Source organism: Lynx canadensis, chromosome D2 (genome assembly GCF_007474595.2).
Source record: "Lynx canadensis isolate LIC74 chromosome D2, mLynCan4.pri.v2, whole genome shotgun sequence".
NCBI classification, from domain to species: domain Eukaryota; kingdom Metazoa; phylum Chordata; class Mammalia; order Carnivora; family Felidae; genus Lynx; species Lynx canadensis.
This window is the reverse complement of record NC_044313.2, coordinates 56,241,745-56,261,023: the sequence shown is the minus strand read 5'-3', so window position 1 is coordinate 56,261,023 and position 19,279 is coordinate 56,241,745. Positions and strand designations below refer to the sequence as shown.

The window sequence follows — 19,279 nt, the reverse complement described above, 5'->3', positions numbered from 1 at the left end:
AGGCAACCCAGGTGTGGGCCAAGGCATGAGCAAAGGCCCAGAGGCCTTTTATTCTCTGGGACTCCATCTTTGAGCCCTGCCTTGTTCTATACCTTCCTGGAGCCTCACTCTTGCTCAGCGAGTCCTCAGAGGGGAAGGCTCTGGCATAGGAGCACTTCATGCTACTTGGTGGTGAGTGCATGCCCACAGACCTCAACCGGGAGCTCAGGGGGACTAACAACAGGAGACAACACCAGCATCTGGACAGCAGCTGGGTTCAAGCATGCCTTTCCCCGGTGCCCTCCCCCAGTGCTGATACCTGAGCTGCAGCAGAGAATAGGGAAGCTTGCAGAAAGGCACTGTAATAAACACGAGACAAAATTATCTTCATAATTGTAATTATTATTGCAAAGAGGCCAAACTGCATCTCCCTAAACTTCTAATTAGGACAGTGCTTTGTGTTAATAAAGCAACTTTCAGTCACAAGGCACAGGTCTTTCTGTGGTTTAACCTTTAATGGTTATCTTGTTAATTCTAATGAATGCCTATGAAAAGTAACTGTAGGCAGAAGCAGGGCAAAAGAAGCAAAATCCAAGTAAACAAAACCCACTGCAGGAAGCCAGGGGGGCTGGGACAAATTTGTGTTGTTTCTCAGAAACACAGGATTCTGACTGGGCTGCTCAGTCTGGGCTGAGAGCAGGGCCTGGTGACAGGTCTCTGCAGGGGTGGGGGGGGGTGGGAGGGGGGCGGGAGCAGAGAGGGTGGTGGCGCTCCCTGCCAACCCAGGTACAGGCCCAAAGGAACAAGTGTCAGGGACTCAAGCTGGTGTGCCCATGGGCTCCGTGGCCTGGCCAAGAAGCAGGACTCCCAAAGCTACAGGAGGAGACCTGGGGCCAGTGTGACCTATTCCCGCCCAGAATGTGTTTCCCCATAATCTTTTGCAAAGAATCTCAGAGTTGGAAGGAGACTGGAGGTCATTTAGCCCATGTTTTCCAAACTTCCCAGTAGGAATCATGTGGGGGGGCTAGTCCTGGACTAGCCTGCTTAATTCATCTGGGATGACCAGCAGGGAATCTGTGTGTGTGTGTGTGTGTGTGTGTGTGTGTGTGTATTTTTAAATCTTTCTTTATTTTTGAGAGACAGAGAGACAGAGTGCAAGCCGGGGAGGAACAGAGGAAGACACAGAATCCGAAGCAGGCTCCAGGCTCCAAGCTGTCAGCACAGAACCCGATGTGGGGCTTAAACTCATGAACTGCAAGTTCATGACCTGAGCCAAAGTTGGACACTCAACCGACTGAACCACCCAGGTGCCCCAGGGAATCTGTGTTTTTAATAAATGCTCCCAGATGATTCTTACCAATAAGCAAACCTGGGAAACACTAATGTAGCTTCTAATCACAGACTTGAAATTCTCATAATGTTTCCACCAGAGGACTTAAAGTTCTCCTTGAATACCTCTGGTGATGGAGAGCTCACTCTCCCTTCTACAGAATAGTTTTAACTATCAGAAAGTTCTCTCATGAACTACATGCTAACTGCTACTCTGTCCTCTTGGATCACACATAGTCAATCTGCCTTGGCATGACAATCCTTTACATCAAGGAGGATAAAGGGCATTATAAGCTTTTCTCCAGGCAAAAATATCCCAGAAGCCTTCAATCCCTATGGCCTTAGATGCTCCCTCTAGAGAGTCAGGACTGGCCCAACTCAGAGCCTGCCCCAACCAGAACTTACTTACTCCTGCGCAGCGTTTTAGTCTGTAACACAAGACCGGAGCCACTATTCATTGATGCCAACCGTGTGCGGGAAACTGTGCTTGTGGCTTTAGAGTCACAATTTCATCTACTCCTCATAATCACCCTGTAAGGTCAGTTCTCTGCTTACCTCTATTTAACAGAGGAGGACACCGAGTCACAGAGAAGTTAAAAGCCTGGATTGGTCAAGGTCATGTGATTTACCCAAGGTCACCCAGTTACTGAGATAATAATTAACATCTATAAAGTGCTTCCTGTGTGCAAATCATTGACCTCAGCATTGTCACATTAACCCTTAATCTCCAAATCAGCTCCATGGTGGCCACTATCATTACCATCCCTGTTTTTAGGGGAAGAGTCTGGGGCGCAGAGCCACAGGTCTTGGCTAGTAAGTGGCAGAGCCGGCTTTCAGTGCGTGACCCTGACCACCGCGCACACTGCCTGCCTAGAACAGAGAACTCTCAGTACAGAAGGCTGCTCTGAAATACAACCGGAGGCTGTATTTCCAATGAGCACACCGATCTTCCAAGGTCTGGTGGATTCCTGTGGACACTGGTACACTGCAGCTACATGAACTGTGCTAAGGGGACTTAGAATTGAAAGAGCTAGTAGAAGAATTATCTGACATCCAGAGCCTGGATGTGTCACTATCGGCCGTGGGACCGCAGGCAGGCTGCTCTGGCTCGCTCTCATGCCTTTGGTTTGCATCCAATGCCACCTTTGGAACCCATCATCCCTGAGACCCCTCGTGGCTGCCACTGTGGATTCTAGCTGGTGGTTTTCAGACGTGGTGATACAGGAGTCACCTGGGGAGCTTTATAGACTCTTGATGTGCGAGTCTCACTCCCAGAGACTCTGACCTAATTCGTATGAGCTGGGGCTTGGGAATCCGCGGGTTCCAAAGCTCTCCTGGTGATTCCACTCTGCAGCCACAGTGGGGAACTCCACACTATACCACTGCCTCTCAAACCACAATGTGCCCACAGACTACTGGGCACCTGCTAAGGCAAGGCTGCTGTTGCTGCAGGTCTGGGATGGGGCCTGGGATTCTGCATTTCTACCAGGCATGTCCAAGGACCACTCTCAGTAGCAAGGGCCAGGTCAACACAGTGGTTCTCAGAGTGGGATCCCTGGACCTATGGAAACAGCATCACCCCAGAACTTGTTAGAAAGGCACATTCTCAAATCCCAGCCCAGACCTATAGAATCAGAAGCTCTAGGAGCAGGTCCCAACTACCTGTGGTTGAACAAGCCCTCCAACTCCGATGCCCGCTCCTGTCCGAGAATTGCTGGCACAGAGGGCCTAGGCCTCCCACCAGCAACGGTTACTGGCCCTGACTAAGGACAATGTGGTAGCAATAGTGACAGTCACTCACGGTTAGTGAGAGCTGGCCGGTCCGGGGCTTGTGTAGGGAGCTGAGGTTTGCCCTGTGTGCCTCCTGCTTCCCCTAGACCAGGCTATTTCAAAACACAGCCACTGTCTTCATTCTTCTCTCTGGCCTTGTTCATGTTTCCAGCTCTGAAAGAGGCACAGGCAACCCTTGGTGAGGAAGAAGCCATGGGCTAGACTCAGGAGGCCCCCGTTCTCACCCCAGCCCCTCTGCTTTCAGCCACGGAGTCTGAGAGAAACAGCTTCTCCAAGGGCCCTGTCTCCTCTCTGTAAAAGGAGAGTTGGAACTATGAGATTTGGGGCATTTCAGCCAGGCTGGACATTCTGTGGCTCCACGATTTTACTAAACAGTGGCTCTTGGGCCAATGCTCCTGTCAAAAAGGACAGGCTGCAAGCTGCAATCAAATGTTTCTGAACTGTCTGCCTTAGAACATGCTAGAATGTGCACTGCAGTGGGGAGAACTGAGGCTTGCTGAAGTTGGTTACCCACGCCCACGAGTACAGAGCCGGAATTAGAATCCAGAGTAACCCAACCCCGAAGCTCACGGTCTTTCCACGACACATTACTATACACTATACTACGATACTATGCTTACTCTCCCTACCATGGTCAGAAGACAGTCCCGGAAACAAAGAGCCCTATTAATCACAGCTTGTCTTATATGGTACTTCCCATGTACCATATGTACCCGTGCACCTAAGCCTGAGACTTTTCTAAGCACCTGACATACTCTAATTTAAAAACCCGCGAGGTAGGTATTCTTATGCTCATCCCCATTTTATCATCATGGAAACTGACGCACAATGCATAAAGAGAAGAACCACAGCTCAAAGCCAGGCTGTCCAGCTCCCCTGCCCTGAGAGAGTTCAGTTTAACAGCACAAGACGTGGGATCGTGTGAGGGCATCAGAACAGAGGCCCGGTGCGGCATGGGGCTCTCGTCCAAGAGGCTGATGGAGAAAAAAAGATTTTTCTGGAACATGAAAATGAAAAAGTAGACCGGTGCCTGCACCCCTTCCAGAAGACCAAACTCTCAGCACCTCCAGGTATGCTTAGGAGCCAGGGGTGGGGCCGGCATACTGGAACAAGAAGCAAAACCACAGACGGCCGGGCCTCCGTGACTCGGCTGCCGGTCCCTGAAATGCCACTTGGTCTCCAGAGCTGGGAGATGCGGGACACCAAGGGCCAGCAAAACACACCAGTCATCAAGGACGGGCACCGACGCCCCACCGCACACAATCTGCTGGGATTTTAACAGTTACCTGTGCATGGTGTTTACCGAGCTAACTAGCTCTGGAAGGTTTGAGAAAGGAGGCCTGGCACTACTCTCTCTTCACAAACCCCCTTCTCCACAGACTACTCTCAGGTGCAGGGATTCTGCTGCTGTTCAACTCCTGATCTCTAGTCTTTCCCTGTGTCATGTCCCCTGGAGAGAAAAGGTCACAGGAGGAGGAGACCACAGAGGACCGCAGAAGTCCAGAAAGTTCCAGCACAACAGCATTTATGCTGGGCCCTGGCCGGTAGCCAGAGAAGAGCAGAAAGGCACTTCAGGATAAGGGGGAAGCGGGCATGGCATCTTCTGGGACGTGGGCAAACCGTTTAATTTGAACGTGGCTATGGGTTTGGGGGAGTTGTTTCTTTTATTTCCTACTTTATAGATCTCCACGTTGTGTGATATTTTTATAGCAAGCACTCATTACTTCTTACTAATATCCTCAATTTAAAGAGAGTGACATCCTTAGCATCCAGCTACCCATGGGAACGTCTTCCCTCAAGTACTAAGAACGCTGGGTCAGTGGAGATGGTCCTGAGGGGGACCAGGGGACGGGGGCTGCAAGACGCTGCACACACGGGAACCCGGATCTCAGAGGTACTTCCTCACCGACGACTGCAGAAGCCCCAGCCTTTCCCCAGTGGGAAATAACACGAGCGCAGGGTGTCCACCTCGGAGAACTAGTTTGAACCTCTGGTTCCCCCCCCCCCGCCGCCGGAAGCCATCACACCAACCATCAGAACACGCTCTAGCCCCACGAGAGCCTAAAAAGGAAGAGGTGGCCACAGGGGAGGCCTGAGAGCTCACTCTTCCTCAGGATCCAAAACGAGGCTTTCCGCTACTGGGTCTTTTCTGCCATGAGATCTCAGGCAAGTTACTTAACCCCTGCCTCAGTTTCCCCTTCAATAAAATGAGAACAAAATTCATGCAAAAACCTGTATGTGCACATTCACAGCAGCATTATTCGCAGTAGCCAGAAAGCAGAAATAGCTCAAACGTCTATCAATGGAGCAAAGGATGGACAAGATGTGCTATCTCCATACAACGCAACATCACTTGGCCCTAAAAAGGCACAAAGTACTGATAGGACACAGATGAACCTTGAAAACGGCAGGCTGCGTAAAAGAAACCAGTCACAAAAGGCCACATACTGTATCATTCCATTGCTGTAAAATGTCGAGAATGTGCGAATCCATCGAGACAGGAAGTAGACCGTCAGGGGCTGGCGGGGAGAGGGGAAAAACAGGGAATGACCACTTAACGGGTACAGGGTTTCTTTCGGGGGTGATGACAACGTTCTGAAACTGACGGTGGTGATGGTGAATCTGATCAAAACCACAGAATGTTGCACTTTAAAATGGAGGGTTTGACGAATACGAATTATTCCTAGTTAAGAAAAAATGAGAACAAGACAACCCAACTAATAGGGTTGTTCTGAGCAGGAAATAAAATGTCCTCGAGGGGCTCAGCGCGGAGGGCGGCAGGTGGCCTCGTTCAAGGGACAGGAGGCGCTGCCGCGGGCATGCAGACACCGCTTCTATGTGGGAATCCGTTACAAGCATGGGCTTCAGCCCCGTGCCTGGCCGCAGGAGGGGGGCCTGGCCGTCCCCTGCTGGAACAGCCTCACAACAAGGAGACAACCGTGCACGGTGCTGCAGGGCCTGGGACTTGCCAAAACAACCCCTCGTCTTCCTGGCAAGCGAGCCAATCAACAAAGACCTATATTTAATTAAAATCAGAAGCAAATAAATCCCACGCAGAATACAACCAAATGACACACAGTAACCGTCTGAGATATTAAATTGTGTTTTAATTTAATAGATAACTCACTGCCAACATGTTGAGAAAAAAGGGAATAGAAACAGCAGTCACAATGATGCCTCTGGTGTGGTCACCAACACCTCTGAAGCAACCATACCCGGCCCAAGCAGAGGCCACACGCTGAGCCAGGCCCTGGAGAAGGCTGGACAGGCCCTGAAGTCTTCTGCAAAGATAGCAGCGGCCAACACCGACTGAGCACCCTCTCTGGACAATCCCGAGAACCACCTCTGAGGGAGGGCGTTGTTATCAGTTTCCTTTTGCAGATAAGGAAACTAAGGCTCAGAGAGGTTAAGAATTTGTTCAAGGTCACACAGTAAGTAAAGATGGGGTGGAGCTTGACTTCTTCTGAGGATGTTGCCCTGCAGAGTGAGTCTGGAGACCTGGATTCTGATATGCCCCTGCCCTTAACTTATCAAGTCACCTCGGGCAGGTCACTCAAACCTTAAGCTCCTCATGTGTAAAATACAAAGAATGAACTTGGCTCGTTTCTCTCCATGTGTGGAACACACAAAATTGGTGACTACAGACCAGACTTCTGAACACAGTGTACCCATGAATCACCTGGAGGACTTGTCCTGAATCTGTGGGTCTGGGGTGGGCCCTAGGAATCTGCATTTCTAATGAACTTCTTGGCAATGCTGATATTGTTTCTTTGAGAACCAGGACTTGGATGGTAATCACAATACAAATGACAATGAGCCAGGTGGTGAAATTTCCTATTTCAAACTCTCAGTCCAGAGCTGCTCATCACCCCTTTCATCTTTGCTTTCCCCCTTTTTCATTTTATTTGTTTTTATTTATTTTTTTAACTTTATTTAGAACTTATTTAAAATTTTATTGGGGGGGGAGGGGCAGAGAGAGAGGGAGAGAATCCCAAGCAGGCTCCACACTGTCAGCGTAGAACCCGACGTGGGGCTTGATCTCACGAACTGTGAGATCACGACCTGAGCCGAAATCGAGTCAGACGCGGATCCAACCGACTGAGCCACCCAGGCAGCCCTGCTTTACCCCCTTTTCAACGAAGGAGCAGATGTGAGCCAACACATATACCTAAGATTTCGTAATGGCATTTTGTTTTCATATTTATTTTTATGGTTATCAACTATTTATGAAAAATTATATTGATTTTCCATTTGTAGTAATGATATAAAGGCCTTTTTAAATTGTATTAAGCTAATTTCCTTTAAAGGAAAACGTTAAGTAATATAATCATGACTAATACTTTTATAGCACTGAGTATATGCTGGCCTCCATTCCAACGTGTACCGGGATGACATAATTTTCATCCTTACAACTCTACAAAGTGAGGACCTTTTAGAGACGAGAACACTGAAACTTAACTGAGATCAGACTTAACTTGATCACAGAGATCAAGTAACTTGCCCAAGGTCACACAAGTGGCAGAGCGAGGTTTCCAATCAGGGCAGCCCAACTTCAGAGTCGACCACGTTATTCCACCTACGGAAGAGGACAGCTGGCCCTCCGACATGGCAAGAACTGTGAAGGTCACCTGCAACATGGTCGAAGGGAGGTGCACGCTTGTTTCTTGCTGGCAAAAATAGTGTCCTTAGCGCCCTCCCATCGTCCCCAACACCCGCAGCGCCCAGCCCAGTGCCTCATCCACAGTAGGGGCCAGTGCACGTCCCAGAAGACATTTCCCTGGTCTGACTTGCTGGGCACAGAAGCCTTGGATCCGACACAGTGGTACCCCTGCCACAGCTGAGGCGCTGGCCACGGGGCAGGAGCACACACGTACAGGTGGACATCTCTGGGGGTGGTGAGACTCCAGACAACTCGGCTCGCCTGGAGCCCACTTCTGAGCAGGGCAGATGGTGAGGGGGCTGTGGTGGACAGTGGGGAGACTGCACTTACCCACAAAGGCAGGGCCCAGGGCACAATAGGACTGCACGACAATAGAGCTGCATGGTTACTGACTAACTTGAGTTTTCACCTTTCCTCCCTAAACAATCGCTCAGGGTTTGAGACGATGAGGAATCCACCCTGTAAGGAATGAGTTCTCTGAGCGGTAACTGGGCTTCTTGAAGTCACAGGCTGGATGAATGGACTCAGGGAAGGGCAGCAAACACCTCGAAACAGCATCTGTGCTCAGCATCTGACTCCGTCAAACACCAGTGCCTGACCTCCAGCCTGCACACCCTGCCTCACCCACCTGCCAGTCGTGGAGCTCGCTCACTACCTGGGCTTCATTCGTGCCATTCCCACAGTCCGGAACACCCTTCCCTCTCTCCTCCGCCCCCCACAAATCCTTGGGCTGGCCAGCCCTACCTCCCCCAGGAAGGATGCCTCACCTCTAACTTTAGGACACCTGCCTTAGTGCTTGTCCTGGATCATCCTCTCCCAACTGGTAAACATCTGCAGACTTGCATCTGGGACCCATGTGAGGTGAACTTGACAGGAGAGGTATGTTGACAACCCCTCGGGCCTGGCACTGAGCTGGGCAAACACTTCCGAACTTAACTATACCTTCACCACCGAGAAAGCTTTGCCTTGGGATTCTCCCTTTGTAAAATGGGGGTCCGAGGCCCTTTTGGGGAATGCAGTAAATGGTGAGCTAGTATCTGTCCTAATATTTGAGTTCACAGCAAGAACCATGCCCTCTGCGGCCAATATGTAATGAGTCCAACTAATAAGGTCTTACTGTTACCTGAAATCAGCCTTGAACCCTGGAATCCACCTTGACGATGACCACGGCTGTTCCTTTGCTAAGGAGCCCCTTTCCCTGGCTCTGCGCCCTGCCCCAGGCTTCCATCCCCATCACCCAAATACCTCTTCCCAGTCAAGAACCTTCAGGACCCCCATGCCCCACAAGTGGAACCCACCCTCTGCCACCTGGCGTTCCCACTGAAGGATCTGGGTCCGACCTCCCTTTCCAGAAGCTCCTCATACAACTCCTCGAAGTTCCCACCCTCTAGCCAAGCCAGACTGCTCACTGTTCCCTACAAACTCTCTTTACTTTCCCACCTCTGTGTTTTTCCTGGCCCTATTCCCTTAGCCTCAAAAACCTCTCTCACTAATACCCTATTACAAGGCTTTGTTTGCAGGCTGCCTTTCCACGAAACCTCTGCTCATGTCTTCAAGTGAGCTTCAGCTTCTGGCCTCGAGCCCACCCCAGCCCCTGTCCATCACGTGTCTGCCCCTCCGTCCAGATGCCTGCTCTGCGTGTCTGTGTCTTACGTGAGAGTTAGTAACCCGTTTGTCTCACCCTTTCTGGCGAGGCGGAGAGCTCCCTGAGGGCAGGGATCGGGTCCCACAGAGGCGGGGTGGCATATTACAGAGGGCCTGGGAGGCCAACAGACTCAAGTGCACACTCCAGGACAAGACTTGCTGGCTGTGAAACTCCAGGCAAACCAGTGCTGCTCACAGAGCCTCACTTTCCCCTTCTATGAGTGACGTGAAAACACAGCCTGGCCAGTGCCGTTGAGGAGATCAGATGCAGTCAGTCATTTGACAAATACCTCCTCAGTATCTGGTACACGCTCACACGGTCTGAGGATATGGTGGTGAGCAAGACGGAGTCCCTGACTGCCCCGAGCTTACACTCTTGTGTGGGGAGAGGAGCAGTAAATACAGATACCTGCGACCATGTCAAGCAGGAATACTGCTCTCAGGAAAAGAAAATGGTGTAATGGCAGACCAGGTAATTGAGGCAAAGACCACTTCCTAGGGTGGTCAGGGAGGGCTTCTCAGAGGAGGCGACGCTCAGCGGAGACGAGAATAAGAAGGAGCAGGGCATGATGCAAAGATCTGGGCAAAGGACAGCCTGGCAGAAACACAGGCAGGGGCACAGTCTGATGGGACACCTGCCAGAGCTCAGTCATTAGCTCCCTCCTCCTCCCTCACCTTCCCTCCTCTGCAGCGTGTTACATAGACAGGCACAGCACACAGTGAGTAAAGGTGTGCCAAAACCGACCTGACAGAATAAGGAATCCTGGGGATAAACTGGCGCACGACAAAAACGTGTGTCTTAGCAAAACACATTCAACCAGGATGAGGCAGATGCCGGTGAAAAGGCTATTGAATTCAACCTCATTCCAAAGACAATGACCTTCTGCCACACTGGTCTCTCGGAATAAACCACAATTTCCGAACCTGTAAAGGAAGGCAGAGATCACTCGTTTCAGCCAGTCACCACATTTGCAGCCCGGGGTTTGTCGGAGCTCCAGGGCCAGGCCCCTCCAGGGTATGCTGTGTCCCTGGCTGCCTCATCAGCCAGAGCCACGGCCGCGTTTCTGGAAACATTTGATTTCCATAAACTCCTCAGTCTCGCTGAACTACCAGGGCGCTAACGCTTTCCTACTTGAGCGACACAAGCTCTTGATGCCACAGAAGGTTCTATTTGGTTATCTCTCTGAGGCAGAGCTTTTTTTTTTTTTTTTAACGTTTATTTATTTTTGAGACAGAGAGACAGATCATAAACGGGGGAAGGGCAGAGAGAGAGGGAGACACAGAATCGGAAGCAGGCTCTAGGCTCTGAGCCATCAGCCCAGAGCCCGACGCGGGGCTCGAACTCACGGACCGCGAGATCGTGATCTGAGCTGAAGTCGGACTCTCAACTGACTGAGCCACCCAGGTGCCCCGAAGCAGAACTTTTTAAGTCTTCTGCCAACAGGTATTTTTTGAAGTCGCATATTATCCAAGTGACTTTGATATTTCTCTTCACCTTCAAAAAAAAGGCCTACTTCAAGCACCAGTGACACTAGGGCAGTCAGGTGTGGGTGGCTCTACGCTGGAGGGAGAGGTGAAGGATGCTCTGAGGGCTGCGAGGGACCCCAGAATTAGGGTGGGGGCTGAGACAGACAGGGTTGCTCCCAGGCTCCACAGAAATCTCCATTTCTAGATGGTCGTGCTAATATTTCCAGTCCCCTTGCTGTGCACCTCTTCAGGGGTGGGGGACCCCCAAACTCATCAGAAACCCTTTATCCACCTCCAAACAGCCTAGACCTCCCTATTTCTGTTAAGGCATGACCAGGCCTCAAACTGCACGCTCCCACAACCAATCAGCTGTGCACCCCCCCTTCCACAGCCTTCCGTGCAGGTCTCCTGCCCCCCGGTCCCACTCAGGACAAAGCCACACCAGCACAGGCCCGGCACACGGAAGGTGCCGTTCCCTGGTTTCCCTCCTGCTGCTCACACATCTGTCTTGGACCCAGCGGTGACCCTCCCGAACCTTACCTGGACCATGTGACTCCCTGCTCAGAGACTACCAGATCAAGTACAGCAGAGGCACTCAGGTCCCATTTAACGTACTGACCGCAGATGCCGAGCGTGACTCTCGCATCTGAAGGCACGTGTCTCCGTACAACATGGGTCTGCTGTCCACAGCCGGTGACTTCCCCGGATTCCCAGCCGTCAAAACAGTCTATCCCATGCTGTTGGTTAACACAGGGGTAAGAACGTGAACTCGGCAGTTGGAGAGCTTGGGTTCAAATCCCCTCCCGTGGAGCTGCTGCTTAGCCCTTCTGTGCCAGTTTCTTTCTCTGAATATCGGGGATAACAGCAGCCACCTCACAAGGCTGAGTGGTAAACAGATCACAGGCTCACAGGGAGGACTGGACAAGACATATATCAGAGACAGTCTAGCACACCGTGGGCATTAAGTGAGTGTGGGCTCATCGTTATTCGTGGATCATTTTGACTCTAGGTGATTTTCATTCTTAGGCTGTCTTGAGAACCTAACCCCTGCATAGCTAGTGATGAGGGAAAAACGGTCTAAAGGTCTGATGTACAAGGGAAGCCACTTTAGCTTTCTTTCTCAGTCAACACGACTGTATATAAACTTTGTTGAAAAGCTTGATTCATTGCCTACCACGCGTGCACTGTACATCTGCTTTGTAAATGAGTAGCCTAAAAAGAAAAACCACCCTGACCTTGAGATAGTGATCAGTACCTCTACTCCCTGCATTCCTTTAAAACTTGTAATCCCTGCCTATATGCTAATCTGTAATCTTTGGAGCTTTTCCAAGATGTAAAAACTACATGACCCCGTAGAAACTGTTCATTCTCCAGAGCACTTTCTTCCCTGTAAAGAGCATGTTTCCCGGGCAGCTGTCCTAATTTGGCTGGAATAAAACCCTCTCTCTTACTTTTAGACATTCTAAAGGCTTGTTCATTTTGTGTCCACATTTCCTGGCGTAGATGGCGGGATAGCAGAGCGAGGTGCCCAAGGTCACCTGGGGGTGCCGTGGAATTGTGCGCTCAGCGCCAGCAAGGGCCCCTTGCGCCCCTCTGACTTCAGGGCACCTCACAGGGGAATCTGTGAGTTCTCCTGGTATCCAGACCTCCTCACGTTAATGGTCCTGACTTTCATTTGAGCTGTTGAGGGTTACTGGTAATGTTCTTTAGGTGGGAATAACCTAGAGTGGCTGGAGTGGATGGGGTGGTTGTTTTAAATTGCCATCGTTCTAATTGATGTTATTAATGTAAGGCTTGAGTCAATTTTCTGGCTAGAAATACGAGAGACTGAACCACTCAGCTCTGAAGAGACGGGACCCTTGCTCCTTCTGGCCAAATGCTGCTTTCCAGTGACTGAAAGCCTAGGGGAAAGTGTCTGAGGATATTCTTTGAGATGTGTAGCAGTTCTATAGGAATTCCCCATCGCATAAAGTAATTAACAATTGGCTTGTCCGGGGACACACACATAAGGATTGATCATCCAACGCTTTGAGCCCCCTCGGTGGTCTTAGGCCTTGCTGGGAGAGACTGAGACACATAATAGAGAGTATCATGCCCCTTTGAAAGTGACGTTCACAAGCACCACCCTCTCGATCCACCACACTTAATATCCTTAGATTTTTCTCAAGCCTTATTCCCAAACTGAAACTAAAGTGAATCGGGGAGTCACGCTTCAAAAGCGGAACAGCTCCCGGAAAACCAACCACCACTCACAGGAACCCCAGCAGGCTGTAGGTACAACACTTAGGGAGCCTCCACATGCAAGTGCTTACTTAAATGGGAAAATGTAACTTTGGATAACCTGAGGTTCAGATGGTCCAAACAAGGTTCTTCTGACATGTCTAAACTAGTTTTCTAGCAAGCACAATTAGAGGGAGCCGGCTGTTAAGACTAAGCAACCCAGGGGCGCCTGGGTGGCGCAGTCGGTTAAGCGTCCGACTTCAGCCAGGTCACGATCTCGCGGTCCGTGAGTTCGAGCCCCGCGTCGGGCTCTGGGCTGATGGCTCAGAGCCTGGAGCCTGTTTCCGATTCTGTGTCTCCCTCTTTCTCTGCCCCTCCCCTGTTCATGCTCTGTCTCTCTCTGTCCCAAAAATAAATAAACGTTGAAAAAAAAATTTTTTTTTAAATAAATAAATAAAAAAAAGACTAAGCAACCCAAAACGAAAGGCGTTCAGGTCACTCGGTGAAGCTCCTGGCTTTTGGGGGGGAACCAATGCCCATTGAGGCCCTCTGGGCTTCATCTGGCTGTTTGTTGGTGCAGCCCTTGGCATCTTTGGACAGAACTGGTCGTGTTCTCACTGAAAAAAGAGAAATAACTATAATGGATCTATAAATGATAATGCTATCTTGCAATGAGATTTGTTTTCATAAAAGGGAGGAATCTGGAAATCGGGCCTTTGATGTCCTCTCCACAAATATTAATGAAACAAAGGCTACATTTTGTTCGCATCTTTTTGTGCGTGTGTGTTATAAATGTGAGAGATTTTTTTCTACCTTCAGATGGCATTGCTAAAATTAATTGGTAAAAGGGCTCTACCTAATTGGTTAAAAGGCAAGCGCTTATAAGAACGGGGCATTCTAAAACTCAGAAAGATGGAGGCTGATGCAAATGTTTTTCAAATTCATCGTATCTGGAAAAAGATTCAGTATTAAAACTAGCTTCAGTTTGTAGGTTCAACTAAAATACATATGTCTTTTGGAGTTACCAACATCGAATACAATACAGATAATCAACTCCTATTCTAGCTGAGTTTACTGGTTACCTTCATGTTTTATCTGTTGCAATCAGTCAGCAGAAAATGACTTAAAATGATGGTTAATTTCGTCTGTCTCATGAAGTTTTCACGGGTAACTGTTAAAAATAAACAGGTTGAGGGGTGCCTGGCTGGCTCAGTTGGAAGAGCATATGACTCTTGAGCTCTTGAGCTCAGGGTCATGAGTTTGAGCCACGCGTTGGGTATAGAGAGCACTGACAAATAAATTAATGAATTTTAAAAATAAGTTGCATAAATAAAAAGGCTTATAGCTTTCAAAATCTTTGGTAACCTGAAACTTCGAAGTGTTGCTAAGTTAAATGATAAGCTGGGTTGAATTCACTGGATATCTAAGTCTTTTCCAAATAAGACAGAACACTAAAGCACTGATTCCTGAATGTAGGTTTGCCTGCTTTGGGCTTCTGACTGCAGAGAAACTCAAGATACTTGGATCTGTTGGTAAATGTGCTCTGTGCTTTACTGAAAGTTGTCCTCTGAGAAAAACAACACACGTTTCTAGAAATTATGAAATGTGTCCACAGATTTCCAATCTGAAGACTTCTGGTGGAACAGACAGTTCGCCATCAGTCACCACTTAGCTTTCACTGGAGTCTGAGGTTTCTAAAGGTGAAAGTTCTGATAAATGCAATTAGGACTGCTGGGAAATGATAAGGAAAGCAACTCGGAATGCAAGGAACGTGAGATGTGTTGTTGATAAGAAAGGTGTGAGGAATGGGAATACATTTTCATGAAGGAAAAAAAAAAACCTGTCCTAAAATGAGACTGGCTATTTAGAGAGAAGGCTTAGAACAAAATATGAACAAAAAGGACAGCTTGAAGGAACTAAGGTGGACTTTATGAAGCCAATGGAGCCCCTTGGAAATGTTGGCCTGATACTTGCTTACAGTGTTCCCAGCAGCCTTACCAGGTAAGTAAAGAATGTCACTTCCTGGCAGGTGCAGGAACCTCAGAAGATTTGGGGGACCTTGAGAAGAGGAATATACTCAAATCTATAGGTACTGCAGGAAAATCTGACAGCAAGTATTTGATTTGGCTTCTGGCCTTGAGATGCTATTAAAAGTTCAATCTAAAATTCCTTAGAAAAAGTTGCACAAAGCGGATTACAGTGAACTTATATGACCGAGGCACGTGGGTGGCTCAGTAGGTTAAGTGTCTGACTCTTGATTTCGGCCCAGGTCATGACCTTACGGTCCATGGGATCGGGGCGCTATCAGCGCTTGGGATTCTTTTACTCTTCCTCTCTCTCTGCCCCTCCCTCGTGCACACACTCTCTCTTTCTCTCTAAACAAACTTTAAAAAAACTTATATGACTAATCAATAGTGCTTATGAACATAATGAGGCCAAATGTGTTAAAACTAGACTTGCTTTACAAACAAAGTCGTCTTAAGGCTATTTTTGGTAAAAATCAGGGTGACTGTAGAAAAAAGACGTTTCAGTAACACATCTTTGTGTTAGATATTAGATTTCAATACTACTCGTTATAAACTACACTAGATCCTGATTTCTTCTAGTGTCCTCCAATGCCTGGCTAACATCCTCCTCTCCAAGCTAACATTTTGATTTTTCTCCCACGGGTCTTTCTGACCCGGAATCATTTGAGAACTAAAACTGCCCTTTTTTCCTGAAGCCCTGCAAACTGAACCGGATGTAAAGATCGCTGCTGCAATAGCTCATGCGGAGGCAATCATTGTGCCCATTGCCCAGTGGGCCACGCAAAGATCATCAGAGCCGTCCGAACCACAAGCCAGGATCAGAAGTAGATGGCATCAGGGTAGACTGCTCTCCCAAGATTCAGGAGCAGGCCTGTGTTTCTATGCTTCTTTTCTTTTACACTGTAGTATTAGAAGACAGTAAACCCACTTGTTGGCTTTCATCTCTGCCTTTATTACATCCTGGTTACTCGCTAATGTAACTAACATAATGTCAAATACGTCCCTGGTACCTCATTCCGACGGGAACTTGGCTAAAATGTTCACGACCTCTTGGACAGGTTCTAATATTCTTTTTCTTTCTGGTGTTTATACATTATGAGGGGCCTCCATTAGGAAAAACCTCTCCAGAAGTACCATCTGACTCAAATGTAACCTGCATTATATATAACACTCAATGGATAGACCCTTGCATTTCTATAAACTTAGGTGGCAATTTATCAATTGCCAATGAAAGCTCCCGGCTACATACAACAGGAGGAACTTAGTTTAGCTTGTCCAACATGCCAAAACATCCAACGTGCTCACAAACCACATTTTAGTGGATGGAATGGCTCAAGACAAAATAAAAAAAAAAAGGGGGGTTATGTACCAGTGACTCTAATTTAGGAGTGACTTGGTGGATTTAGCCACCTCCCAAATCTAACTTTGCCATATAATCCAGAAGATTCTGAGGTAACTATGAATCAATGGTCTTCTTTACTAACTGCAGAAACCCAGAATGTACAGCTCTCCCAATCTGTGGAAAATTGCCAAAGATTCCTGTAACTTATATAAACGTTCAACTACTGTCTCAGTGCCCAAACTTACGGACAACTAGGCTTAAGACAGTTTTCTTTTCAGATTTTATTTTTAAGTAATCTCTATGCCCAATACGGAGCTTGAACTCATAAGCCCGAGATCAAGAGTCACATTCTTATTGGAATGCCTGGGTGTTAAGCGTCCGACTTTGGCTCAGGTCATTATCTCATGGTTTGTAAGTTCGAGCCCCGCATCATTTTTTTTTTGAATGTTTACTTATTTTTGAGAGAGAGAGAGAGAGAGAGAGCATGAGCAGGGAGGGGCAGAGAGAGAGGGAGACAGAATCTGAAGCAGGCAGGCTCCAGGCTCCGAGCTGTCAGCACAGAGCCCGATGCGGGGCTTGAACCCACGAGCTGCGAGATCATGACCTGAGCCGAAGTCGGACACTCAACGCTCAACCGACTGAGCCACCTAGGCGCCCCCTCTCTCTTATTTTTAGAGTTTCTAAAGGTTTGTTCATTTTGCCTCAACAGGACTCCACTGTAGAAACTACTTTAGGTGACACTCGAGGCCCTCAGATCTGAAGCCACCCTCGGCTCCCTTTACCCTCCCGTGTCACAGCCTGGCTGTCCCCGTCACAAGTGCCCGCTTGCATGCTGCCATGTCTTTGCTCACACAGACACCTCACCTAGGATGGCCTTCCCCCGATGCGTGACCCACACCCACTCCCCTAAACCTGCTCCATCCTTTAAGGTTCAGCCACAATGCCACATCTTCCGTGCAATCCCCTTAGCACGGGCGCTAAGCAACGCCCAGGGCATAAACACCCGAAGACAGGAGAGGCAGAAGTCCTCCTCACTTGATTCATTTTTCGTTCTGCAAGTATTTCATACGTTCATGGCCTCCTTCCTGTACAGGGCACTCCACCTCCCACAGGGCCTCCCTGGAGGCTGCTCAGGGCTGGACCAGCTCTCACAGATGGGCAATCTCCTTTCTGCAGACAGAAGAATGAGGGGGGAGGACTAAGTGGGGAGCACTGAGTGTTCTGCACCCACACCTGAGAGGCTGAGGGCATCTGCCCATCCACCCCTCAGATGCATTCTGGGTGCCGCGGTGTCAGCACCACAGTGACTGGGGACCCAAGACACGGGTTGGCTGTGCTGGAGGTTGCCCACCAGTGAACCCCACTCTTGGCATCCGTCCCTGGTGGGGCTAGAGTGGGGGCAGGTGGGACTTCTGGTCTTTGGAGCTCCCAAAGTTCTAGAAGGGGATTTGGGGAACACCAATAGAGAGACCTGGGCCACATCTGTTTGGGCTTTGGGGTCCTCTCCCACCAGGGCTAGAAACAGTCCTGAAAAAGCCTCAGGATACCAGCTAACCATCCTTACCCCTAGCAATTCCAGAACTTGCCAATGTAACCCCAGAAGGGCCTTACAACTCCCCTTCTGCTCCCACAAGACACTATGCCAGGGAGGAAGGGGTCAGGGTACAGAGGACAGGGCCGGAGGAAGCCTGGCTTCCCACTGTTTACCTGTTGGGTCTCATGTGTTGCACACTGGGCACATGTAATACCTATCGTTTCTTGTTTGTGTGTTTTAATCAAATGTATATAGCTATAGCACCCTGCCTTCCCAACTGAGAGGCAGGAAGCTGAGGACAGCAGATCAAAGGCTTCCAGCCCTCATAGCGAATGGACAGGTGGCCCCGGCCAGGCTGAGGGCTCCCCTGTGAGGGCCCACTCCCTCTTCCACACATCTGACCTGTGCCTGGCTGACCCTCAGGCCAGGAGACAGGTGAGCAACACACACATCCGTCATCCCCACCAGCATCGGCCTCCTGGGCTCAGGGCCGCGAACTCCCCTCCCTGACAGTGTGCCTGGGAGAACACGTGTGTCTATCTGCCTCCCCCTCCGCACTGGCCACTCCTGGGCCACTTGGTTCCTCCAAGTGAGGTACACACAGTAGGTGCTCAATGTGGTGTTTCTTAAAAAGGGGCAGTATCTGACCTGAGAGAAGGCATTCTTCAGATTTAGTGAGTATATTTAAGTGTTTCCTAAATACCCCTGCTCAAGAAAGGAGCTGCAAACTCAGATCCTGTGGGAGTCAGCTAGGAATGTAAATACAGGACGTGAGCTGGGCTGAGTGGAAGCCCCGTCAGGACGCCAGGACACAGGCACTCATGCCCAGCCAACACTCTGGTCAAGCCTGGGTCTCAGTTGACACTCAACTGTCGGCTGGTGACAGGGCGCCATCTGCTGGTCGGAGCAGGAGGAGACAAGCACTCACCCCAGCAAAGTAGGGGTGAGCCTAGGAGACAGGGGAAGTAGGAGAAGGGGGATGTGTCCCTTCCTTCTGTCACTAGCTTTGGTCTGCCCACCTGACCATCTCACAGCTCGTGGCCCAGCTGCTCAGTTCCCTGAGGATGGGTCACACCACACTCATATTCATTCTTTCTCTCTCTTTCTCTCTCTCTCTCTCTCTCTCTCTCTCTCACACACACACACACACACACACACACACATATCCAGGCCAGCCCAGACAATGCCCTTCCCTGCCCAGCCACCCAGAACCTACCAGGAGAAGGAAGTTCTAGAATATAATTCATAAACCACTGGTTCTCAAAATTCAAGGCAGGGGAGAATCA

The 19,279-nt window shown here is 49.4% G+C and overlaps 1 protein-coding gene across 3 annotated transcripts in view; it reads right to left on the bottom strand.

The window, feature by feature from the left end:
* LRRC20 (leucine rich repeat containing 20) overlaps positions 1-19,279 on the bottom strand; it is an 86,001-nt gene that overhangs the window by 54,984 nt on the left and 11,738 nt on the right. The window contains exon 2 of one of the 3 annotated variants that reach the window (XM_030335064.1): positions 3,110-3,252. The exons of the other annotated variants lie outside the window; for them this stretch is intronic. The gene's annotated coding sequence lies outside the window, so the exon portion shown is untranslated. The remainder of the gene's footprint in view (positions 1-3,109; positions 3,253-19,279) is intronic. 3 annotated transcript variants of the gene reach the window in all.